Below are 27,464 nucleotides of genomic sequence, written 5' to 3'. Positions count from 1 at the left end.
TCCATAGGTTTTAAGATTCTTACTAGTCAGGTATATTCTTAGGCGTTTAATATGGGGTGTTGAGTCCACTTCGCTGAGCAAGGAGTAGCTCTTCTCTATTACATATTTGGCTTATGGAACAGTATCTGTGCTAATTTCAATCTCGGGTTTTATGCAGCACCCCAACTCACCTTTCCCCTTAAGCAAGCATAAGTTGGTTTTCTACATTTGAGAACCTGTTCTGTTTTGTAATTCAGTTCCTGTGTAGCCAAGTTTACATTCCGTGTAGTAGTGATATCTTATGATGTTTCTTTTTCTGTGTGACTTATTTCACTTAGAATCATCGTACCTGAATCCACTCATTATGCTGCTACGGGCCTGATGACATAGATTTCATTGCTGAGTGATATTGCATTGTACGTAAGTACCACAACTTCTTTTCCATTTTTCGCTTTCTGTGATATTGAACTTGTACCGTAAACGAGGTTCTTGTAAACAGAGCCGTCCCAAACTTTGGGGTGGCTGTGTCTTTTTGAGTTTAATTTCCCTGAGCTATAGGACCATAAGTGGAAGTGCTCTAGGCTCTGTTGCCCTGTTTTTTAGATGTTTCAGGAAACACCATACACTTCTCCAGAGTGGCTGTTGGCAATTTACATCCCGCCCATCAGCATAACAAGGCTCCCAGTTCTCCATGGCCTGTCCTGCCTTTCTGGATTTTACACTTTTTTCAGATGGCCCTTTTGACCGGGGGGCAGTGAGACTTCATTGTAGTGCAGATTTCATTTGCAAGCTTGCTTGGTTGGCCAAAAAGGGCGTACCCATTTTGTCCTGAATATATTCAGGAAAAAACTCATACGCCCTTTTTGGCCAAGTGCATCATTGTGGACGTTCTGCCTCTTTTCCTATGCTTTACATGCAATTCCAGTCTACCTCCTGAAATCGGTTTCCTGCAATGCTGCCCCGCTTTCAAGTCCTCTTGGCAGCCTTACTTCAATATATTTTTGGACGATAGCTGTCATTTTTAACTCTGCAGATTTGTGAATTACAGTGCCGCTGAGCTCTTTTCTTCAACTCGCTTTCTTGTGAGCTGGCCGCAACACCGCAGGATTGCTTCAGGCCCTAGTGTGGTTCTGGCATGGCATGCTGAGCCTTTGGTTAATTCCTCTTCCTGGTGGGAAAGGAGAGTTAAATATACCCCTCCAGACACCTCCAGCTAGTCTCTTATTGGTTCTCCCTATTCCTGTTCATCTTCCACAGAAATTGCAAACTGGGCCAAACAGGAGGTTAAAGGCACTGACTCTCCAAGTGGGGAGAGTGTTAGTAAAGCGTCTGGAATGTTGCACCCGAGTACCAGGGGACGAAAACTGAGACACATTTGAACACGTTTCCCGATCACATGGTGGATCATACTCTGGGTTCCACATGCATGTTTTAGCTGAAGGAAGAATACCTTAAAGCTGGAGAGTTGAGACCCATGGAATGGGTACCATGCAATATGACTTCAAAGGGTCTGCATTTCCTCACTGTACCTCACCAATCCTATTACTGCTGCGCTTATGCCGCTATACACATGCTTGATTCTCTTTTGGAGACATATAAATCCATAGGTTTTAAGATTCTTACTAGTCAGGTATATTCTCAGGCGTTTAATATGGGGTGTTGAATCCACTTCCTTCAGCAAGCAGTTGCTCTTGTCTATTACATATTTGGCTTATGGAACGGTATCTGTGCTCATTTCAATCTCTGGTTTTATGCAGCACCCCAACTCACCTTTCCCCTGAAGCAAGCATCTGTTGGTTTTCTACATTTGAGACCCTGTTCTGTTTTGTAATTCAGTTCCTGTGTAGCCAAGTTTACATTCCGTGTAGTAGTGATACCTTATGATGTTTCTTTTTCTGTGTGACTTATTTCACTTAGAATCATCGTACCTGAATCCACTCATTATGCTGCTACGGGCCTGATGACATAGATTTCATTGCTGAGTGATATTGCATTGTACGTAAGTACCACAACTTCTTTATCCATTTTTCGCTTTCTGTGATGTTGAACTTGTACCGTAAACGAGGTTCTTGTAAACAGAGCCGTCCCAAACTTTGGGGTGGCTGTGTCTTTTTGATTTTAATTTCCCTAAGCTATAGGACCATAAGTGGAAGTGCCCTAGGCTCTGTTGCTTTGTTTTTTGGATGTTTCAGGAAACACCATACACTTCTCCAGAGTGGCTGTTGGGAATTTACATCCCGCCCATCAGCATAACAAGGCTCCCAGTTCTCCATGGCCTGTCCTGCCTTTCTGGATTTTACACTTTTTTCAGATGGCCCTTTTGACTGGGGGGCAGTGAGACTTCATTGTAGTGCAGATTTCCTTTGCAAGCTAGCTTGGTTGGCCAAAAACTGCGTATGCGTTTTTACCTGAATATATTCAGGAAAAATCGCATATGCACTTTTTGGCCAAGTGCATCATTGTGGACGTTCTGCCTCTTTTCCTATGCTTTACATGCAATTCCAGTCTACCTCCTGAAATCGGTTTCCTGCAATGCTGCCCCGATTTCAAGTCCTCTTGGCAGCCTTACTTCAATATATTTTTGGACGATAGCTGTCATTTATAACTCTGCAGGTTTGTGAATTACAGTGCCCATGAACTCCTTTCTTCAACTCGCTTTGCTGTGAGCTGGCTGCAACACCGCAGGATTGCTTCAGGCCCTAGTGTGGTTCCGGCACGGCACGCTGAGCCTTTGGTTAATTCCTCTTCCTGGTCGGAAATGAGAGATAAATTTGCCCGTCCAGACACCTCCAGCTAGTCTCTCATTGGTTCTCCCTATTCCTGTTCATCTTACGCAGAAATTGCAAACTGGGCCAATCAGGAGGTTAAAGGCACTGACTCTCCAAGTGGGGAGAGTGTTAGTTAAGTGTCTGGAATGTTGCACCCGATTACCAGGGGACGAAAACTGAGACACATTTGAACACGTTTCCCGATCACATTGTGGATCATACTCTGGGTTCCACATGCATGTTTTAGCTGAAGGAAGAATACCTTAAACCTGGAGAGTTGAGACCCAAGGAATAGGTACCATGCAATATGACTTCAAAGGGTCTGCATTTGCTCACCGAACCTCACCAATCCTATCACTGCTGCGTTTATGCTGCTGTACACACACTTGATTCTCTTTCGGAGACATATAAATCCATAGGTTTTAAGATTCTTACTAGTCAGGTATATTCTTAGCCGTTTAATATGGGGTGTTGAGTCCACTTCATTGAGCAAGGAGTAGCTCTTGTCTATTACATGTTTGGCTTATGGAACGGTATTTGTGCTAATTTCAATCTCTGGTTTTATGCAGCACCCCAACTCACCTTTCCCCTTAAGCAAGCATTAGTTGGTGTTCTACATTTGAGACCCTGTTCCGTTTTGTAATTCAGTTCCTGTGTAGCCAAGTTTACATTCCGTGTATTAGTGATATCTTATGAAGTTTCTTTTTCTGTGTGACTTATTTCACTTAGAATCATCGTACCTGAATCCACTCATTATGCTGCTATGGGCCTGATGACATAGATTTCATTGCTGAGTGATATTGCATTGTACGTAAGTACCACAACTTCTTTATCCATTTTTCACTTTCTGCGATATGGAACTTTTACTGTAAACGAGGTTGTTGTAAACAGAGCCGTTCCAAACTTTGGGGTGCTGTGTCTTTTTGATTTTAATTTCCCTAAGCTATAGGACCATAAGTGGAATTGCCCTAGGCTCTGTTGCTTTGTTTTTTGGATGTTTCAGGAAACACCATAGACTTCTCCAGAGTGGCTGTTGGCAATTTACATCCCACCCATCAGCATAACAAGGCTCCCTGTTCTCCATGGCCTGTCCTGCCTTTCTGGATTTTACACTTTTTTAGATGGCCCTTTAGACCAGGGGGCAGTGAGACTTCATTGTAGTGCAGATTTCCTTTGCAAGCTTGCTTGGTTGGCCAAAAAGTGCATATGCGTTTTTTCCTGAATTTATTGAGGATAAAACGCATACGCCCTTTTTGGCCAAGTGCATCATTGTGGACGTTCTGCCTCTTTTCCTATGCTTTACATGCAATTCCGGTATACCTCCTGAAATCGGTTTCCTGCAATTCTACCCCGTTTTCAAGTCCTCTTGGCAGCCTTACTTCAATATATTTTTGGACGATAGCTGTCATTTATAACTCTGCAGGTTTGTAAATTACAGTGCCCCTGAGCTCCTTTCTTCAACTCGCTTTCTTGTGAGCTGGCCGCAACACCGCAGGATTGCTTCAGGCCCTAGTGTGGTTCCGGCACGGCATGCTGAGCCTTTGTTTAATTCCTCTTCCTGGTGGGATATGAGAGTTAAATTTGCCCCTCTAGACACCTCCATCTAGTCTCTCATTGGTTCTCCCTATTCCTGTTCATCTTACGCAGAAATTGCAAACTGGGCCAAACAGGTTGTTAAAGGCACTGACTCTCCAAGTGGAGAGAGTGTTAGTAAAGCGTCTGGAATGTTGCACCCGAGTACCAGGGGACGAAAACTGAGACACATTTGAACACGTTTCCCGATCACATGGTGGATCATACTCTGGGTTCCACATGCATGTTTTAGCTGAAGGAAGAATGTCTTAAAGCTGGAGAGTTGAGACCCATGGAATGGGTACCATGCAATATGACTTCAAAGGGTCTGCATTTGCTCACCGAACCTCACCAATCCTATCACTGCTGCTTTATGCCGCTGTACAGACACTTGATTCTCTTTCGGAGACATATCAATCCATAGGTTTTAAGATTCTTACTAGTCAGGTATATTCTTAGCCGTTTAATATGGGGTGTTGAGTCCACTTCGTTGAGCAAGGAGTAGCTCTTGTCTATTACATTTTTGGCTTATGGAACAGTATCTGTGCTCATTTCAATCTCTGGTTTTATGCAGCACCGCAACTCACCTTTCCCCTTAAGCACACATAAGTTGGTTTTCTACATTTGAGACCCTGTTCTGTTTTGTAATTCAGTTCCTGTGTAGCCAGGTTTACATTCCGTGTAGTAGTGATATCTTATGATGTTTCTTTTTCTGTGTGACTTATTTCACTTGAATCATCGTACCTGAATCCACTCATTATGCTGCTACGGGCCTGATGACATAGATTTCATTGTTGAGTGATATTGCATTGTATGTCAGTACAACAACTTCTTTATCCATTTTTCGCTTTCTGCAATATTGAACTTGTACCGTAAACGACTTTCTTGTAAACAGAGCCGTTCCAAACTTTGGGGTGGCTGTGTCTTTTTGATTTTAATTTCCCTAAGCTATAGGACCATAAGAGGAAGTGCCCTAGGCTCTGTTGCTTTGTTCTTTAGATGTTTCAGGAAACACCATACACTTCTCCAGAGTGGCTGTTGGCAATTTACATCCCGCCCATCAGCATAACAAGGCTCCCAGTTCTCCATGGCCTGTCCTGCCTTTCTGGATTTTACACTTTTTTCAGATGGCCCTTTTGACTGGGGGGCAGTGAGACTTCATTGTAGTGCAGATTTCCTTTGCAAGCTTGCTTGGTTGGCCAAAAAGTGCGTATGCGTTTTTACCTGAATATATTCAGGAAAAATCGCATACGCACTTTTTGGCCAAGTGCATCATTGTGGACGTTCTGCCTCTTTTCCTATGCTTTACATGCAATTCCAGTCTACCTCCTGAAATCGGTTTCCTGCAATGCTGCCCCGATTTCAAGTCCTCTTGGCAGCCTTACTTCAATATATTTTTGGACGATAGCTGTCATTTATACCTCTGCAGGTTTGTGAATTACAGTGCCCCTGAGCTCCTTTCTTCAACTCGCTTTGCTGTGAGCTGGCTGCAACATCGCAGGATTGCTTCAGGCCCTAGTGTGGTTCCGGCACGGCACGCTGAGCCTTTGGTTAATTCCTCTTCCTGGTCGGAAATGAGAGATAAATTTGCCCGTCCAGACACCTCCAGCTAGTCTCTCATTGGTTCTCCCTATTCCTGTTCATTTTCCGCAGAAATTGCAAACTGGGCCAAACAGGAGGTTAAAGGCACTGACTCTCCAAGTGGGGAGAGTGTTAGTAAAGTGTCTGGAATGTTGCACCCGAGTACCAGGGGACGAAAACTGAGACACATTTGAACACGTTTCCCGATCACATGGTGGATCATACTCTGGGTTCCACATGCATGTTTTAGCTGAAGGAAGAATACCTTAAACCTGGAGAGTTGAGACCCAAGGAATAGGTACCATGCAATATGACTTCAAAGGGTCTGCATTTGCTCACCGAACCTCACCAATCCTATCACTGCTGCGTTTATGCTGCTGTACACACACTTGATTCTCTTTCGGAGACATATAAATCCATAGGTTTTAAGATTCTTACTAGTCAGGTATATTCTTAGCCGTTTAATATGGGGTGTTGAGTCCACTTCGTTGAGCAAGGAGTAGCTCTTGTCTATTACATATTTGGCTTATGGAACGGTATCTCTGCTCATTTCAATCTCTGGTTTTATGCAGCACCCCAACTCACCTTTCCCCTGAAGCAAGCATAAGTTGGTTTTCTACATTTGAGACCCTGTTCTGTTTTGTAATTCAGTTCCTGTGTAGCCAAGTTTACATTCCGTGTAGTAGTGATACCTTATGATGTTTCTTTTTCTGTGTGACTTATTTCACTTAGAATCATCGTACCTGAATCCACTCATTATGCTGCTACGGGCCTGATGACATAGATTTCATTGCTGAGTGATATTGCATTGTACGTAAGTACCACAACTTCTTTATCCATTTTTCGCTTTCTGTGATGTTGAACTTGTACCGTAAACGAGGTTCTTGTAAACAGAGCCGTCCCAAACTTTAGGGTGGCTGTGTCTTTTTCATTTTAATTTCCGTAAGCTATAGGACCATAAGTGGAAGTGCCCTAGGCTCTGTTGCTTTGTTTTTTGGATGTTTCAGGAAACACCATACACTTCTCCAGAGTGGCTGTTGGGAATTTACATCCCGCCCATCAGCATAACAAGGCTCCCAGTTCTCCATGGCCTGTCCTGCCTTTCTGGATTTTACACTTTTTTCAGATGGCCCTTTTGACTGGGGGGCAGTGAGACTTCATTGTAGTGCAGATTTCCTTTGCAAGCTAGCTTGGTTGGCCAAAAACTGCGTATGCGTTTTTACCTGAATATATTCAGGAAAAATCGCATATGCACTTTTTGGCCAAGTGCATCATTGTGGACGTTCTGCCTCTTTTCCTATGCTTTACATGCAATTCCAGTCTACCTCCTGAAATCGGTTTCCTGCAATGCTGCCCCGATTTCAAGTCCTCTTGGCAGCCTTACTTCAATATATTTTTGGACGATAGCTGTCATTTATAACTCTGCAGGTTTGTGAATTACAGTGCCCATGAGCTCCTTTCTTCAACTCGCTTTGCTGTGAGCTGGCTGCAACACCGCAGGATTGCTTCAGGCCCTAGTGTGGTTCCGGCACGGCATGCTGAGCCTTTGGTTAATTCCTCTTCCTGGTCGGAAATGAGAGATAAATTTGCCCGTCCAGACACCTCCAGCTAGTCTCTCATTGGTTCTCCCTATTCCTGTTCATCTTCCGCAGAAATTGCAAACTGGGCCAAACAGGAGGTTAAAGGCACTGACTCTCCAAGTGGGGAGAGTGTTAGTTAAGTGTCTGGAATGTTGCACCCGATTACCAGGGGACGAAAACTGAGACACATTTGAACACGTTTCCCGATCACATGGTGGATCATACTCTGGGTTCCACATGCATGTTTTAGCTGAAGGAAGAATACCTTAAACCTGGAGAGTTGAGACCCAAGGAATAGGTACCATGCAATATGACTTCAAAGGGTCTGCATTTGCTCACCGAACCTCACCAATCCTATCACTGCTGCGTTTATGCTGCTGTACACACACTTGATTCTCTTTCGGAGACATATAAATCCATAGGTTTTAAGATTCTTACTAGTCAGGTATATTCTTAGCCGTTTAATATGGGGTGTTGAGTCCACTTCGTTGAGCAAGGAGTAGCTCTTGTCTATTACATGTTTGGCTTATGGAACGGTATCTGTGCTAATTTCAATCTCTGGTTTTATGCAGCACCCCAACTCACCTTTCCCCTTAAGCAAGCATTAGTTGGTGTTCTACATTTGAGACCCTGTTCCGTTTTGTAATTCAGTTCCTGTGTAGCCAAGTTTACATTCCGTGTATTAGTGATATCTTATGAAGTTTCTTTTTCTGTGTGACTTATTTCACTTAGAATCATCGTACCTGAATCCACTCATTATGCTGCTATGGGCCTGATGACATAGATTTCATTGCTGAGTGATATTGCATTGTACGTAAGTACCACAACTTCTTTATCCATTTTTCGCTTTCTGCGATATAGAACTTGTACCGTAAACGAGGTTGTTGTAAACAGAGCCGTTCCAAACTTTGGGGTGCTGTGTCTTTTTGATTTTAATTTCCCTAAGCTATAGGACCATAAGTGGAAGTGCCCTCGGCTCTGTTGCTTTGTTTTTTGGATGTTTCAGGAAACACCATAGACTTCTCCAGAGTGGCTGTTGGCAATTTACATCCCACCCATCAGCATAACAAGGCTCCCTGTTCTCCATGGCCTGTCCTGCCTTTCTGGATTTTACACTTTTTTAGATGGCCCTTTTGACCAGGGGGCAGTGAGACTTCATTGTAGTGCAGATTTCCTTTGCAAGCTTGCTTGGTTGGCCAAAAAGTGCATATGCGTTTTTTCCTGAATTTATTGAGGATAAAACGCATACGCCCTTTTTGGCCAAGTGCATCATTGTGGACGTTCTGCCTCTTTTCCTATGCTTTACATGCAATTCCAGTATACCTCCTGAAATCGGTTTCCTGCAATTCTACCCCGCTTTCAAGTCCTCTTGGCAGCCTTACTTCAATATATTTTTGGACGATAGCTGTCATTTATAACTCTGCAGGTTTGTAAATTACAGTGCCCCTGAGCTCCTTTCTTCAACTCGCTTTCTTGTGAGCTGGCCGCAACACCGCAGGATTGCTTCAGGCCCTAGTGTGGTTCCGGCACGGCATGCTGAGCCTTTGTTTAATTCCTCTTCCTGGTGGGATATGAGAGTTAAATTTGCCCCTCTAGACACCTCCATCTAGTCTCTCATTGGTTCTCCCTATTCCTGTTCATCTTACGCAGAAATTGCAAACTGGGCCAAACAGGTTGTTAAAGGCACTGACTCTCCAAGTGGAGAGAGTGTTAGTAAAGCGTCTGGAATGTTGCACCCGAGTACCAGGGGACGAAAACTGAGACACATTTGAACACGTTTCCCGATCACATGGTGGATCATACTCTGGGTTCCACATGCATGTTTTAGCTGAAGGAAGAATGTCTTAAAGCTGGAGAGTTGAGACCCATGGAATGGGTACCATGCAATATGACTTCAAAGGGTCTGCATTTGCTCACCGAACCTCACCAATCCTATCACTGCTGCTTTATGCCGCTGTACAGACACTTGATTCTCTTTCGGAGACATATCAATCCATAGGTTTTAAGATTCTTACTAGTAAGGTATATTCTTAGGCGTTTAATATGGGGTGTTGAGTCCACTTCGTTGAGCAAGGAGTAGCTCTTGTCTATTACATTTTTGGCTTATGGAACAGTATCTGTGCTCATTTCAATCTCTGGTTTTATGCAGCACCGCAACTCACCTTTCCCCTTAAGCACACATAAGTTGGTTTTCTACATTTGAGACCCTGTTCTGTTTTGTAATTCAGTTCCTGTGTAGCCAGGTTTACATTCCGTGTAGTAGTGATATCTTATGATGTTTCTTTTTCTGTGTGACTTATTTCACTTGAATCATCGTACCTGAATCCACTCTTCATGCTGCTAAGGTCCTGATGACATAGATTTCATTGTTGAGTGATATTGCATTGTATGTCAGTACAACAACTTCTTTATCCATTTTTCGCTTTCTGCAATATTGAACTTGTACCGTAAACGACTTTCTTGTAAACAGAGCCGTTCCAAACTTTGGGGTGGCTGTGTCTTTTTGATTTTAATTTCCCTAAGCTATAGGACCATAAGAGGAAGTGCCCTAGGCTCTGTTGCTTTGTTCTTTAGATGTTTCAGGAAACACCATACACTTCTCCAGAGTGGCTGTTGGCAATTTACATCCCGCCCATCAGCATAACAAGGCTCCCAGTTCTCCATGGCCTGTCCTGCCTTTCTGGATTTTACACTTTTTTCAGATGGCCCTTTGACTGGGGGGCAGTGAGACTTCATTGTAGTGCAGATTTCCTTTGCAAGCTTGCTTGGTTGGCCAATAAGGGCGTATGCGTTTTTTCCTGAATATATTCTGGAAAAAACGCATACGCCCTTTTTGGCCAAGTGCATCATTGTGGACGTTCTGCCTCTTTTCATATGCTTTACATGCAATTCCAGTCTACCTCCTGAAATCGGATTCCTGCAATTCTGCCCCGCTTTCAAGTCCTCTTGGCAGCCTTACTTCAATATATTTTTGGACGATAGCTGTCATTTATAACTCTGCAGGTTTGTGAATTACAGTTCCGCTGAGCTCCTTTCTTCAACTCGCTTTCTTGTGAGCTGGCCGCAACACCGCAGGATTGCTTCAGGCCCTAGTGTGTTCCGGCATGGCACTTTGAGCCTTTGGTTAATTCCTCTTCCCGGAGGGAAAAGAGAGTTAAATTTGCCCGTCCAGACACCTCCAGCTAGTCTCTCATTGGTTCTCCCTATTCCTGTTCATCTTCCATAGAAATTGCAAACTGGGCCATATAGGAGGTTAAAGGCACTGACTCTCCAAGTGGGGAGAGTGTTAGTAAAGCCTCTGGAATGTTGCACCCGAGTACCAGGGTACGAAAACTGAGACACATTTGAACACGTTTCCCGATCACATGGTGGATCATACTCTGGGTTCCACATGCATGGTTTAGCTGAAGGAAGAATCCCTTAAACCTGGAGAGTTGAGACCCATGGAATGGGTACCATGCAATATGAGTTCAAAGGGTCTGCATTTGCTCACCGAATCTCACCAATCCTATCACTGCTGCGTTTATGCCGCTGTACACACGCTTGATTCTCTTTCGGAGACATATAAATCCATAGGTTTTAAGATTCTTACTAGTCAGGTATATTCTTAGGTGTTTAATATGGGGTGTTGAGTCCACTTCGCTGAGCAAGGAGTAGCTCTTGTCTATTACATATTTGGCTTATGGAACGGTATCTGTGCTAATTTCAATCTCGGGATTTATGCAGCACTCCAACTCACCTTTCCCCTTAAGCAAGCATAAGTTGGTTTTCTACATTTGAGAACCTGTTCTGTTTTGTAATTCAGTTCCTTTGTAGCCAAGTTTACATTCCGTGTAGTAGTGATATCTTATGATGTTTCTTTTTTTGTGTGACTTATTTCACTTAGAATCATCGTACCTGAATCCACTCATTATGCTGCTACGGGCCTGATGACATAGATTTCATTGCAGAGTGATATTGCATTGTACGTAAGTACCACAACTTCTTTATCCATTTTTCACTTTCTGTGATATTGAACTTGTACCGTAAACGAGGTTCTTGTAAACACAGCCGTCCCAAACTTTCGGGTGGCTGTGTCTTTTTTAGTTTAATTTCCCTAAGCTATAGGACCATAAGTGGAAGTGCTCTAGGCTCTTTTGCTCTGTTTTTTAGATGTTTCAGGAAACACCATACACTTCTCCAGAGTGGCTGTTGGCAATTTACATCCCGCCCATCAGCATAACAAGGCTCCCAGTTCTCCATGTCCTGTCCTGCCTTTCTGGATTTTACACTTTTTTCAGATGGCCCTTTTGACCGGGGGGCAGTGAGACGTCATTGTAGTGCAGATTTCCTTTGCAAGCTTGCTTGGTTGGCCAAAAAGGGCGTACGCATTTTGTCCTGAATATATTCAGGACAAAACGCATACGCCCTTTTTGGCCAAGTGCATCATTGTGGACGTTCTGCCTCTTTTCCTATGCTTTACATGCAATTCCAGTCTACCTCCTGAAATCGGTTTCCTGCAATGCTGCCCCACTTTCAAGTCCTCTTGGCAGCCTTACTTTAATATATTTTTGGACGATAGCTGTCATTTATAACTCTGCAGGTTTGTGAATTACAGTGCCCCTGATCTCCTTTCTTCAACTCGCTTTCTTGTGACATGGCCACAACACCGCAGGAATGCTTCAGGCCCTAGTGTGGTTCTGGCATGGCACGCTGAGCCTTTGGTATATTCCTCTTCCTGGTGGGAAATGAGAGTTAAATTTGCCCGTCCAGACACCTCCAGCTAGTCTGTCATTGGTTCTCCCTATTCCTGTTCATTTTCCCCAGAAATTGCAAACTGGGCCAAACAGGACGTTAAAGGCACTGACTCTCCAAGTGGGGAGAGTGTTAGTAAAGTGTCTGGAATGTTGCACCCGAGTACCAGGGGACGAAAACTGAGACACATTTGAACACGTTTCCCGATCACACGGTGGATCATACTCTGGGTTCCACATGCATGTTTTAGCTGAAGGAAGAATCCCTTAAACCTGGAGGGTTGAGACCCAAGGAATAGGTACCATGCAATATGACTTCAAAGGGTCTGCATTTGCTCACCGAACCTCACCAATCCTATCACTGCTGCGTTTATGCTGCTGTACACACACTTGATTCTCTTTTGGAGACATATAAATCCATAGGTTTTAAGATTCTTACTAGTCAGGTATATTCTTAGGCGTTTAATATGGGGTGTTGAGTCCACTTCGTTGAGCAAGGAGTAGCTCTTGTCTATTACATATTTGGCTTATGGAACGGTATCTGTGCTAATTTCAATCTCTGGTTTTATGCAGCACCCCAACTCACCTTTCCCCTGAAGCAAGCATAAGTTGGTTTTCTACATTTGAGACCCTGTTCTGTTTTGTAATTCAGTTCCTGTGTAGCCAAGTTTACATTCCGTGTGTTAGTGATATCTTATGATGTTTCTTTTTCTGTGTGACTTATTTCAGTTAGAATCATCGTACCTGAATCCACTCATTATGCTGCTACGGGCCTGATGACATAGATTTCATTGGTGAGTGATATTGCATTGTAAGTAAGTACCACAACTTCCTTTCAATTTTTCACTTTCTGTGATATTGAACTTGTACCGTAAACGAGGTTCTTGTAAACAGAGCCATCCCAATCTTTGGGGTGGCTGTGTGTTTTTGATTTTAATTTCCCTAAGCTATAGGACCATAAGTGGAAGTGCCCTAGGCTCTGTTTCTTTGTTTTTCAGATGTTTCAGGAAACAGCATACACTTCTCCAGAGTGGCTGTTGGCAATTTACATCCCACCCATCAGCATAACAAGGCTCCCAGTTCTCCATGGCCTGTCCTGCCTTTCTGGATTTTACACTTATTTCAGATGGCCCTTTTGACCGGGGGGCAGTGAGACTTCATTGTAGTGCAGATTTCCTTTGCAAGCTTGCTTGGTTGGCCAAAAAGGGCGTATGCGTTTTTTCCTCAATATATTCAGGAAAAAACACATACGCCCTTTCTGGCCAAGTGCATCATGGTGGACGTTCTGACTCTTTTCCTATGCTTTACATGCAATTCGAGTCTACCTCCTGAAATCGCTTTCCTGCAATTCTGCCCCGCTTTCAAGTCCTCTCGGCAGCCTTACTTCAATATATTTTTGGACGATAGTTGTCATTTATAACTCTACATGTTTGTGAATTACAGTGCCCCTGAGCTCCTTTCTTCAACTCGCTTTCTTGTGAATTGGCCGCAACACCGCAGGATTGCTTCAGGCTCTAGTGTGGTTCCGTCACGGCACGCTGAGCCTTTGGTTAATTCCTCGTCCTGGTGGGAAATGAGAGTTAAATTTGCCCGCCCAGACACCTCCAGCTAGTCTCTCATTGGTTCTCCCTATTCCTGTTCATTTTCCGCAGAAATTGCAAACTGGGCCAAACAGGAGGTTAAAGGCACTGACTCTCCAAGTGGGGAGAGTGTTAGTAAAGCGTCTGGAAGGTTGCATCCGAGTTCCAGGGGACGAAAACTGAGACACGTTTGAACACGTATCCCGATCACACGGTGGATCATACTCTGGGTACCACATGCATGTTTTAGCTGAAGGAAGAATCCCTTAAACCTGGAGAGTTGAGACCCATGGAATGGGTACCATGCAATATGACTTCAATGGGTCTGCATTTGCTCACCGAACCTCACCAATCCTATCACTGTTACGTTTATGCGGCTGTACACACGCTTGATTCTCTTTCGGAGACATATAAATCCATAGGTTTTAAGATTCTTACTAGTCTGGTATATTCTTAGGCGTTTAATATGGGGTGTTGAGTCCACTTCGTTGAGCAAGGAGTAGCTCTTGTCTATTCCATATTTGGCTTATGGAATGGTATCTGTGCTAATTTCAATCTCTGGTTTTATGCAGCACCCCAACTCACCTTTCCCCTTAAGCAAGCATAAGTTGGTTTTCTACATTTGAGACCCTGTTCTGTTTTGTAATTCAGTTCATGTGTAGCCAAGTTTACATTCCTTGTATTAGTGATATCTTATGCTATTTCTTTTTCTGTGTGACTTATTTCACTTAGGATCATCGTACCTGAATCCACTCATTATGCTGCTACGGGCCTGGTGACATAGATTTCATTGCTGAGTGATATTACATTGTACGTAAGTACCACAACTTCTTTATCCATTTTTCGCTTTCTTCGATATTGAACTTATACCATAAACGAGGTTCTTGTAAACAGAGCCGGCCCAAACTTTGGGGTGGCTGTGTCTTTTTGATTTTAATGTCCCTAATCTATAGGACCATAAGTGGAAGTGCCCAAGGCTCTGTTGCTTTGTTTTTTAGATGTTTCAGGAAACACCATACACTTCTCCAGAGTGGCTGTTGGCAATTTACATCCCGCCCATCAGCATGACAAGGCTCCCAGTTCTCCGTGGCCTGTCCTGCCTTTCTGGATTTTACATTTTTTTCAGATGGCCCTTTTGAACGGGGGGCAGTGAGACTTCATTGAAGTGCAGATTTCTTTTGCAAGCTTGTTTGGTTGGCCAAAAAGGGATTATGCATTTTTTCCTGAATATATTCAGGAAAAAACGCATACACCCTTTTTGGCCTAGTGCATCATGGTGGACATTCTGCCTGTTTTCCTATGCTTTACATGCAATTCCAGTCTACCTCCTGAAATCGGTTTCCTGCAATACTGCCCCACATTCAAGTCCTCTTGGCAGCCTTACTTCACTATATTTTTGGACGATAGCTGTCATTTATAACTCTGCAGGTTTGTGAATTACAGTGCCCCTGAGCTCCTTTCTTCAACTCGCTTTCTTGTGAGCTGGCCGCAACACTGCAGGATTGCTTCAGGCCCTAGTATGGTTCAGGCATGGCACGCTGAGCCTTTGGTAATTCCTCTTCCTAGTGGGAAATGAGAGTTAAATTTGCCCGTCCAGACACCTCCAGCTAGTCGCTCATGGGTTCTCCCTATTCCTGTTCATCTTCCACAGAAATTGCAAACTGGGCCAAACAGGAGGTTAAAGGCACTGACTCTCCAAGTGGGGAGAGTGATAGTAAAGCGTCTGGAATGTTGCACCCGAGTACCAGGGGATGAAAACTGAGACACATTTGAACACGTTTCCCGATCACACGGTGGATCATACTCTGGGTTCCACATGCATGTTTTAGCTGAAGGACGAATGTCTTAAAGCTGGAGAGTTGAGACCCATGGAATGAGTACCATGCTATATGTCTTCAAAGTGTCTGCATTTGGTCACCGAACCTCACCAATCCTATCACTGCTGCATTATGCCACTGTACACACACTTGATTCTCTTTCGGAGACATATCAATCCATAGGTTTTAAGATTCTTACTAGTCAGGTATATTCTTAGGCGTTTAATATGGCGTGTTGAGTCCACTTCGTTGAGCAAAGAGTAGCTCTTGTCTATTACATATTTGGCTTATGGAACGGTATCTGTGCTAGTTTCAATCTCTGGTTTTATGCACCACCCCAACTCACCTTTCCCCTTAAGCAAGCATAAGTTGGTTTTCTACATTTGAGACCCTGTTCTGTTTTGTAATTCAGTTCCTGTGTAGCTAAGTTTACATTCCGTGTAGTAGTGATATCTTATGATGTTTCTTTTTCTGTGTGACTTATTTCACTTGAATCATCGTTCCTGAATCCACTCATTATGCTGCTACGGTCCTGATGACAGAGATTTCATTGTTGAGTGATATTGCATTATATGTCAGTACAACAACTTATTTATCCATTTTTCGCTTTCTGCGATATTGAACTTGTACCGTAAACGAGTTTCTTGTAAACAGAGCCGTTCCAAACTTTGGGGTGGCTGTGTCTTTTTGATTTTAATTTCCCTAAGCTATAGGACCATAAGTGGAAGTGCCCTAGGCTCTGTTGGTTTGTTCTTTAGATGTTTCAGGAAACACCATACACTTCTCCAGAGTGGCTGTTGGGAATTTACATCCCGCCAATCAGCATAACAAGGCTGCCAGTTCTCCATGGCCTGTCCTGCCTTTCTGGATTTTACACTTTTTTCAGATGGCCCTTTGACTGGGGGGAAGTGAGACTTCATTGTAGTGCAGATTTCCTTTGCAAGCTTGCTTGGTTGGCCAATAAGGGCGTATGCGTTTTTTCCTGAATATATTCAGGACAAAACGCATACGCCCTTTTTGGCCAAGTGCATCATTGTGGACGTTCTGCCTCTTTTCCTATGCTTTATATGCAATTCCAGTCTACCTCCTGAAATCGGTTTCCTGCAATGCTGCCCCGCATTCAAGTCCTCTTGGCAGCCTTACTTCACTATATTTTTGGACGATAGCTGTCATTTATAACTCTGCAGGTTTGTGAATTACAGTGCCCCTGAGCTCCTTTCTTCAACTCGCTTTGTTGTGAGCTGGCCGCAACACCGACGGATTGTTTCAGGCCCTAGTGTGGTTACGGCACAGCACGCTGAGCCTATGGTTAATTCCTCTTCCTGGTGGGAAATGAGAGTGAAATTTGCCCGTCCAGACACCTCCAGCTAGTCTCTCATTGGTTCTCCCTGTTCCTGTTCATCTTCCACAGAAATTGCAAACTGGGCCAAACAGGAGGTTAAAGGCACTGACTCTCCAAGTGGGGAGAGTGTTAGTAAAGCGTCTGGAATGTTGCACCCGAGTACCAGGGGACTCAAACTGAGACACATTTGAACACGTTTCCCGATCACAAGGTGGATCATACTCTGGGTTCCACATGCATGTTTTAGCTGAAGGAAGAATCCCTTAAACCTGGAGAGTTGAGACTCATGGAATCGGTACCATGCAATATGACTTCAAAGGGTCTGCATTTCCTCACCGAACCTCACCAAATCGTATCAATGCTGCGTTTATTCTGCTGTACACACGCTTGATTCTCTTTCAGAGACATATAAATCCATAGGTTTTAAGATTCTTACTAGTCAGGTATATTCTTAGGCATTTAATATGGGGTGTTGAGTCCACTTCGTTGAGCAAGCAGTAGCTCTTGTGTATTACATATTTGGCTTATGGAACGGTATCTGTGCTCATTTCAATCTCTGGTTTTATGCAGCACCCCAACTCACCTTTCCCCTTAAGCAAGCATAAGTTGGTTTTCTACATTTGAGACCCTGTTCTGTTTTGTAATTCAGTTCCTGTGTAGACAAGTTTACATTCCGTGTATTAGTGCTATCTTATGATGTTTCTTTTTCTGTGTGACTTATTTCACTTAGAATCATCGTACCTGAATCCACTCATTATGCTGCTACGGGCCTGATGACATAGAGTTTCATTGCTGAGTGATATTTCATTGTACGTAAGTACCACAACTTTTTTATCCATTTCTCGCTCTGTGATATTGAACTTGTACTGTAAACGAGGTTCTTGTAAACAGAGCCGTCCCAAACTTTGGGGTGCCTGTGTCTTTTTGATTTTAATTTCCCTAAGCTATAAAACCATAAGTGGAAGTGCCCTAAGCTCTGTTGCTTTGTTTTTTAGATGTTTCAGGAAACACCATACACTTCTCCAGAGTGGCTGTTGGCAATTTACATCCCACCCATCAGCATGACAAGGCTCCCAGTTCTCCATGGCCTGTCCTGCCTTTCAGGATTTTACACTTTTTTCAGATGGCCCTTTTGACCGGGGGGCAGTGACGCTTCATTGTAGTGCAGATTTCCTTTGCAAGCTTGCTTGGTTGGCCAAAGAGGGCGTATGCGTTTATTCCTGAATATATTCTGGAAAAAACTCATACGCCCTTTTTGGCCAAGTGCATCCTTGTGGACGTTCTGCCTCTTTTCCTATGCTTTACATGCAATTCCAGTTTACCTCCTGAAATCGCTTTCCTGCAATTCTGCCCCGCTTTCAAGTCCTCTTGGCAGGCTTACTTCAATATATTTTTGGACGATAGCTGTCATTTATAACTCTGCAGGTTTGTGAATTACAGTGCCGCTGAGCTCCTTTCTTCAACTCGCTTTCTTGTGAGCTGGCCGCAACACCGCAGATTGCTTCAGGCCCTAGTGTGTTCCGGCATGGCACTTTGAGCCTTTGGTTAATTCCTCTTTCTGGTGGGAAAAGAGAGTTAAATTTGCCCGTCCAGACACCTCCAGCTAGTCTCTCATTGGTTCTCCCTATTCCTGTTCATCTTCCACAGAAATTGCAAACTGGGCCAAATAGGAGGTTAAAGGCACTGACTCTCCAAGTGGGGAGAGTGTTACTAAAGCCTCTGGAATGTTGCACCCGAGTACCAGGGGACGAAAACTGAGACACATTTGAACACGTTTCCCGATCACATGGTGGATCATACTCTGCGTTCCACATGCATGTTTTAGCTGAAGGAAGAATCTCTTAAACCTGGAGATTTGAGACCCATGGAATGGGTACCATGCAATATGACTTCAAAGGGTCTGCATTTGGTAACCGAACCTCACCAATCCTATCACTGCTGCTTTATGCCGCTGTACACACACTTGATTCTCTTTCGGAGACATATAAATCCATAGGTTTTAAGATTCTTACTAATCAGGTATATTCTTAGGCGTTTAATAAGGGGTGTTGAGTCCACTTCGTTGAGCAAGGAGTAGCTCTTGTCTATTATATATTTCGCTTATGGAACGGTATCTGTGCTAATTTCAATCTCTGGTTTTATGCAGCACCCCAACTCACCTTTCCCCTTAAGCAAGCATAAGTTGGTTTTCTACATTTGAGACCCTGTTCTGTTTTGTAATTCAGTTCCTGTGTAGCCAAGTTTACATTCTATGTAGTAGTGATAACTTATGTTTCTTTTTCTGTGTGACTTATTTCACTTAGAATCATCGTTACTGAATCCACTCATTATGCTGCTACGGGCCTGATGACATAGATTTCATTGCTGAGTGATATTGCACTGTACGTAAGTAACACAACTTTTTTATCCATTTTTCACTTTCTGCGATATTGAACTTGTACCGTAAACGAGGTTCTTGTAAACACAGCTGTCCCAAACTTTGCGGTGGCTGTGTCTTTTTGATTTTAATTTCCCTAAGCTATAGGACCATAAGTGGAAGTGCCCTAGGCTCTGTTGCTTTGTTTTTTGGATGTTTCAGGAAACACCATACACTTTTCCAGAGTGGCTGTTGGCAATTTACATCCCGCCCATCAGCATAACAAGGCTCCCCGTTCTCCATGGTCTGTCCTGCCTTTCTGGATTTTACACTTTTTTCAGATGGCCCTTTTGACCGGGGGGAAGTGAGACGTCATTGTAGTGCAGATATCCTTTGCAAGCTTGCTTGGTTGGCCAAAAAGGGCGTATGCGTTTTTTCCTGAATATATTCAGGAAAAAACACATACGCCCTTTTTGGCCAAGTGCATCATTGTGGACGTTCTGCCTCTTTTCCTATGCTTTACATGCAATTCCAGTCTACCTCCTGAAATGGGTTTCCTGCAATTCTGACCCGCTTTCAAGTCCTCTTGGCAGCCTTACTTCAATATATTTTTGGACGATAGCTGTCATTTATAACTCTGCAGGTTTGTGAATGACAGTGCCCCTGAGCTCCTTTCTTCAACTTGCTTTCTTGTGAGCTGGCCGCAACACCGCAGGATTGCTTCAGGCCCTAGTGTGGTTCCGGCATGGCACGCTGAGCCTTTGGTTAATTCCTCTTCCTGGTGGGAAATGAGAGTTAAATTTGCCCGTCCAGACACCTCCAGCTAGTCTCTCATTGGTTCTCCCTATTCCTGTTCATGTTCTTCAGAAATTGCAAACTGGGCCAAATAGGAGGTTAAAGGCACTGACTCTCCAAGTGGGGAGAGTGTTAGAAAAGCGTCTGGAATGTTGCACCCGAGTACCAGGGGATGAAAACTGAGACACATTTGAACACGGTTCCCGATCACACGCTGGATCATACTCTGGGTTCCACATGCATGTTTTAGCTGAAGGAAGAATCCCTTAATCCTAGAGAGTTGAGACCCATGGAATGGGTACCATGCAATATGACTTCAAAGGGTCTGCATTTGCTCACCAAACCTCACCAATCCTATCACTGCTGAGTTTATGCCGCTGTACACATGCTTGATTCTCTTTCGGAGACATATAAATCCATAGGTTTTAAGATTCTTACTAGTCAGGGATATTCTTAGGCGTTTAATATGGCGTCTTGAGTCCACTTCGTTGAGCAAGGAGTAGCTCTTGTCTATTACATATTTGGCTTATGAAACGGTATCTGTGCTAATTTCAATCTCTGGTTTTATGAAGCACCCCAACTCACCTTTCCCCTTAAGCAAGCAGAAGTTGGTTTTCTACATTTGAGACCCTGTTCTGTTTTGTAATTCAGTTCCTGTGTAGCCAAGTTTACATTACGTGTAGTAGTGATATCTTATGATGTTTCTTTTTCTGTGTGACTTATTTCACTTAGAATCATCGTACCTGAATCCACTCATTATGCTGCTGTGGGCCTGTTGACATAGATTTCACTGCTGAGTGATATTGCATTGCACGTAAGTACCACAACTTCTTTATCCATTTTTCGCTTTCTGTGATATTGAACTTGTACCGTAAACGAGGTTCTTGTAAACACAGCTGTCCCAAACTTTGGGGTGGCTGTGTCTTTTTGATTTTAATTGCCCTAAGCTATAGGACCATAAGTGGAAGTGCCCTAGGCTCTGTTGCTTTGTTTTGTAGATGTTTCAAGAAACACCATACACTTCTAAGAGTGGCTGTTGGCAATTTACATCCCGCCCATCAGCATAACAAGGCTCCCCGTTCTCCATGGTCTGTCCTGCCGCTCTGGATTTTACACTTTTTTCAGATGGCCCTTTAGACCGGGGGGCTGTGAGACTTCATTGTAGTGCAGATTTCCTTTGCAAGCTTGCTTGGTTGGCCAAAAAGTGCGTATGCGTTTTTTCCTGAATATATTCAGGAAAAAACGCATACGCCCTTTTTGGCCAAGTGCATCATTGTGGACGTTCTGCCTCTTTTCCTATGCTTTCCATGCAATTCCAATCTACCTCCTGAAATCGGTTTCCTGCAATTCTGCCCCGCTTTCAAGTCCTCTTGGCAGCCTTACTTCAATATATTTTTGGACGATAGCTGTCATTTATAACTCTGCAGGTTTGTGAATGACAGTGCCCCTGAGCTCCTTTCTTCAACTCGCTTTCTTGTGAGCTGGCCGCAACACCGCAGGATTGCTTCAGGCCTTAGTGTGGTTCCGGCATGGCACGCTGAGCCTTTGGTTAATACCTCTTCCTGGTGGGAAATGAGAGTTAAATTTGCCCGTCCAGATACCTCCAGCTAGTCTCTCATTGGTTCTCCCTATTCCTGTTCATTTTCCGCAGAAATTGCAAACTGGGCCAAACAGGAGGTTAAAGGCACTCACTCTCTAAGTGGGGAGAGTGTTAGTAAAGCATCTGGAAAATTGCACCCGAGTACCAGAGGACGAAAACTGACACACATTTGAACACATTTCCCGATCAAACTGTGGATCATACTCTGGGTTCCACATGCATGTTTTAGCTGAAGGAAGAATCCCTTAAACCTGGAGAGTTGAGACCCATGGAATGGGTACCATGCAATATGACTTCAAAGGGTCTGCCTTTGCTCACCGAACGTCACCAATCCTATCACTGCTGCGTTTATGCCGCTGTACAAACGATTGATTCTCTTTCGGAGACATATAAATCCATAGGTTGTAAGATTCTTACTAGTCAGGTATATTCTTAGGCGTTTAATATGGGGTGTTGTGTCCACTTCGTTGAGCAAGGAGTAACTCTTGTCTATTACATATTTGGCTTATGGAACGGTGTCTGTGCTAATTTCAATCTCTGGTTTTACGCAGCACCCCAACTCACCTTTCCCCTTAAGCAAGCATTAGTTGGTGTTCTACATTTGAGAACCTGTTCTGTTTTGTAATTCAGTTCCTGTGTAGCCAAGTTTACATTCCGTGTAGTAGTGATATGTTATGATGTTTTTTTTTCTGTGTGACTTATTTCACTTAGAATCATCGTACCTGAATCCACTCATTATGCTGCTACGGGCCTGATGACATAGATTTCATTGCTGAGTGATATTGCATTGTACGTAAGTACCACAACTTCTTTTCCATTTTTCGCTTTCTGTGATATTGAACTTGTACCGTAAACGAGGTTCTTGTAAACAGAGCCGTCCCAAACTTTGGGGTGGCTGTGTCTTTTTGAGTTTAATTTCCCTGAGCTATAGGACCATAAGTGGAAGTGCTCTAGGCTCTGTTGCCCTGTTTTTTAGATGTTTCAGGAAACACCATACACTTCACCAGAGTGGCTGTTGGCAATTTACATCCTGCCCATCAGCATAACAAGGCTCCCAGTTCTCCATGGCCAGTCCTGCCTTTCTGGATTTTACACTTTTTTCAGATGGCCCTTTTGACCGGGGGGCAGTGAGACTTCATTGTAGTGCAGATTTCATTTGCAAGCTTGCTTGGTTGGCCAAAAAGGGCGTACCCATTTTGTCCTGAATATATTCAGGAAAAAACTCATACGCCCTTTTTGGCCAAGTGCATCATTGTGGACGTTCTGCCTCTTTTCCTATGCTTTACATGCAATTCCAGTCTACCTCCTGAAATCGGTTTCCTGCAATGCTGCCCCGCTTTCAAGTCCTCTTGGCAGCCTTACTTCAATATATTTTTGGACGATAGCTGTCATTTTTAACTCTGCAGGTTTGTGAATTACAGTGCCGCTGAGCTCTTTTCTTCAACTCGCTTTCTTGTGAGCTGGCCGCAACACCGCAGGATTGCTTCAGGCCCTAGTGTGGTTCTGGCATGGCATGCTGAGCCTTTGGTTAATTCCTCTTCCTGGTGGGAAAGGAGAGTTAAATATACCCCTCCAGACACCTCCAGCTAGTCTCTTATTGGTTCTCCCTATTCCTGTTCATCTTCCACAGAAATTGCAAACTGGGCCAAACAGGAGGTTAAAGGCACTGACTCTCCAAGTGGGGAGAGTGTTAGTAAAGCGTCTGGAATGTTGCACCCGAGTACCAGGGGACGAAAACTGAGACACATTTGAACACGTTTCCCGATCACATGGTGGATCATACTCTGGGTTCCACATGCATGTTTTAGCTGAAGGAAGAATGTCTTAAAGCTGGAGATTTGAGACCCATGGAATGGGTACCATGCAATATGACTTCAAAGGGTCTGCATTTCCTCACTGTACCTCACCAATCCTATTACTGCTGCTCTTATGCCGCTATACACATGCTTGATTCTCTTTTGGAGACATATAAATCCATAGGTTTTAAGATTCTTACTAGTCAGGTATATTCTCAGGCGTTTAATATGGGGTGTTGAATCCACTTCCTTCAGCAAGCAGTTGCTCTTGTCTATTACATATTTGGCTTATGGAACGGTATCTGTGCTCATTTCAATCTCTGGTTTTATGCAGCACCCCAACTCACCTTTCCCCTGAAGCAAGCATCTGTTGGTTTTCTACATTTGAGACCCTGTTCTGTTTTGTAATTCAGTTCCTGTGTAGCCAAGTTTACATTCCGTGTAGTAGTGATACCTTATGATGTTTCTTTTTCTGTGTGACTTATTTCACTTAGAATCATCGTACCTGAATCCACTCATTATGCTGCTACGGGCCTGATGACATAGATTTCATTGCTGAGTGATATTGCATTGTACGTAAGTACCACAACTTCTTTATCCATTTTTCGCTTTCTGTGATGTTGAACTTGTACCGTAAACGAGGTTCTTGTAAACAGAGCCGTCCCAAACTTTGGGGTGGCTGTGTCTTTTTGATTTTAATTTCCCTAAGCTATAGGACCATAAGTGGAAGTGCCCTAGGCTCTGTTGCTTTGTTTTTTGGATGTTTCAGGAAACACCATACACTTCTCCAGAGTGGCTGTTGGGAATTTACATCCCGCCCATCAGCATAACAAGGCTCCCAGTTCTCCATGGCCTGTCCTGCCTTTCTGGATTTTACACTTTTTTCAGATGGCCCTTTTGACTGGGGGGCAGTGAGACTTCATTGTAGTGCAGATTTCCTTTGCAAGCTAGCTTGGTTGGCCAAAAACTGCGTATGCGTTTTTACCTGAATATATTCAGGAAAAATCGCATATGCACTTTTTGGCCAAGTGCATCATTGTGGACGTTCTGCCTCTTTTCCTATGCTTTACATGCAATTCCAGTCTACCTCCTGAAATCGGTTTCCTGCAATGCTGCCCCGATTTCAAGTCCTCTTGGCAGCCTTACTTCAATATATTTTTGGACGATAGCTGTCATTTATAACTCTGCAGGTTTGTGAATTACAGTGCCCATGAGCTCCTTTCTTCAACTCGCTTTGCTGTGAGCTGGCTGCAACACCGCAGGATTGCTTCAGGCCCTAGTGTGGTTTCGGCACGGCACGCTGAGCCTTTGGTTAATTCCTCTTCCTGGTCGGAAATGAGAGATAAATTTGCCCGTCCAGACACCTCCAGCTAGTCTCTCATTGGTTCTCCCTATTCCTGTTCATCTTACGCAGAAATTGCAAACTGGGCCAAACAGGAGGTTAAAGGCACTGACTCTCCAAGTGGGGAGAGTGTTAGTTAAGTGTCTGGAATGTTGCACCCGATTACCAGGGGACGAAAACTGAGACACATTTGAACACGTTTCCCGATCACATGGTGGATCATACTCTGGGTTCCAAATGCATGTTTTAGCTGAAGGAAGAATACCTTAAACCTGGAGAGTTGAGACCCAAGGAATAGGTACCATGCAATATGACTTCAAAGGGTCTGCATTTGCTCACCGAACCTCACCAATCCTATCACTGCTGCGTTTATGCTGCTGTACACACACTTGATTCTCTTTCGGAGACATATAAATCCATAGGTTTTAAGATTCTTACTAGTCAGGTATATTCTTAGCCGTTTAATATGGGGTGTTGAGTCCACTTCGTTGAGCAAGGAGTAGCTCTTGTCTATTACATGTTTGGCTTATGGAACGGTATTTGTGCTAATTTCAATCTCTGGTTTTATGCAGCACCCCAACTCACCTTTCCCCTTAAGCAAGCATTAGTTGGTGTTCTACATTTGAGACCCTGTTCCGTTTTGTAATTCAGTTCCTGTGTAGCCAAGTTTACATTCCATGTATTAGTGATATCTTATGAAGTTTCTTTTTCTGTGTGACTTATTTCACTTAGAATTATCGTACCTGAATCCACTCATTATGCTGCTATGGGCCTGATGACATAGATTTCATTGCTGAGTGATATTGCATTGTACGTAAGTACCACATGTTCTTTATCCATTTTTCGCTTTCTGCGATATAGAACTTGTACCGTAAACGAGGTTGTTGTAAACAGAGCCGTCCCAAACTTTGGGGTGCTGTGTCTTTTTGATTTTAATTTCCCTAAGCTATAGGACCATAAGTGGAAGTGCCCTAGGCTCTGTTGCTTTGTTTTTTGGATGTTTCAGGAAACACCATAGACTTCTCCAGAGTGGCTGTTGGCAATTTACATCCCACCCATCAGCATAACAAGGCTCCCTGTTCTCCATGGCCTGTCCTGCCTTTCTGGATTTTACACTTTTTTAGATGGCCCTTTTGACCAGGGGGCAGTGAGACTTCATTGTAGTGCAGATTTCCTTTGCAAGCTTGCTTGGTTGGCCAAAAAGTGCGTATGCGTTTTTTCCTGAATTTATTGAGGATAAAACGCATACGCCCTTTTTGGCCAAGTGCATCATTGTGGACGTTCTGCCTCTTTTCCTATGCTTTACATGCAATTCCGGTATACCTCCTGAAATCGGTTTCCTGCAATTCTACCCCGCTTTCAAGTCCTCTTGGCAGCCTTACTTCAATATATTTTTGGACGATAGCTGTCATTTATAACTCTGCAGGTTTGTAAATTACAGTGCCCCTGAGCTCCTTTCTTCAACTCGCTTTCTTGTGAGCTGGCCGCAACACCGCAGGATTGCTTCAGGCCCTAGTGTGGTTCCGGCACGGCATGCTGAGCCTTTGTTTAATTCCTCTTCCTGGTGGGATATGAGAGTTAAATTTGCCCCTCTAGACACCTCCATCTAGTCTCTCATTGGTTCTCCCTATTCCTGTTCATCTTACGGAGAAATTCCAAACTGGGCCAAACAGGTTGTTAAAGGCACTGACTCTCCAAGTGGAGAGAGTGTTAGTAAAGCGTCTGGAATGTTGCACCCGAGTACCAGGGGACGAAAACTGAGACACATTTGAACACGTTTCCCGATCACATGGTGGATCATATTCTGGGTTCCACATGCATGTTTTAGCTGAAGGAAGAATGTCTTAAAGCTGGAGAGTTGAGACCCATGGAATGGGTACCATGCAATATGACTTCAAAGGGTCTGCATTTGCTCACCGAACCTCACCAATCCTATCACTGCTGCTTTATGCCGCTGTACAGACACTTGATTCTCTTTCGGAGACATATCAATCCATAGGTTTTAAGATTCTTACTAGTAAGGTATATTCTTAGGCGTTTAATATGGGGTGTTGAGTCCACTTCGTTGAGCAAGGAGTAGCTCTTGTCTATTACATTTTTGGCTTATGGAACAGTATCTGTGCTCATTTCAATCTCTGGTTTTATGCAGCACCGCAACTCACCTTTCCCCTTAAGCACACATAAGTTGGTTTTCTACATTTGAGACCCTGTTCTGTTTTGTAATTCAGTTCCTGTGTAGCCAGGTTTACATTCCGTGTAGTAGTGATATCTTATGATGTTTCTTTTTCTGTGTGACTTATTTCACTTGAATCATCGTACCTGAATCCACTCTTCATGCTGCTAAGGTCCTGATGACATAGATTTCATTGTTGAGTGATATTGCATTGTATGTCAGTACAACAACTTCTTTATCCATTTTTCGCTTTCTGCAATATTGAACTTGTACCGTAAACGACTTTCTTGTAAACAGAGCCGTCCCAAACTTTGGGGTGACTGTGTCTTTTTGATTTTAATTTCCCTAAGCTATAGGACCATAAGAGGAAGTGCCCTAGGCTCTGTTGCTTTGTTCTTTAGATGTTTCAGGAAACACCATACACTTCTCCAGAGTGGCTGTTGGCAATTT

Source organism: Orcinus orca, chromosome 1 (genome assembly GCF_937001465.1).
Source record: "Orcinus orca chromosome 1, mOrcOrc1.1, whole genome shotgun sequence".
NCBI lineage: Eukaryota > Metazoa > Chordata > Mammalia > Artiodactyla > Delphinidae > Orcinus > Orcinus orca.
The sequence above is the reverse complement of the archived record's forward strand: the minus strand, read 5'-3'. Positions refer to the sequence as shown.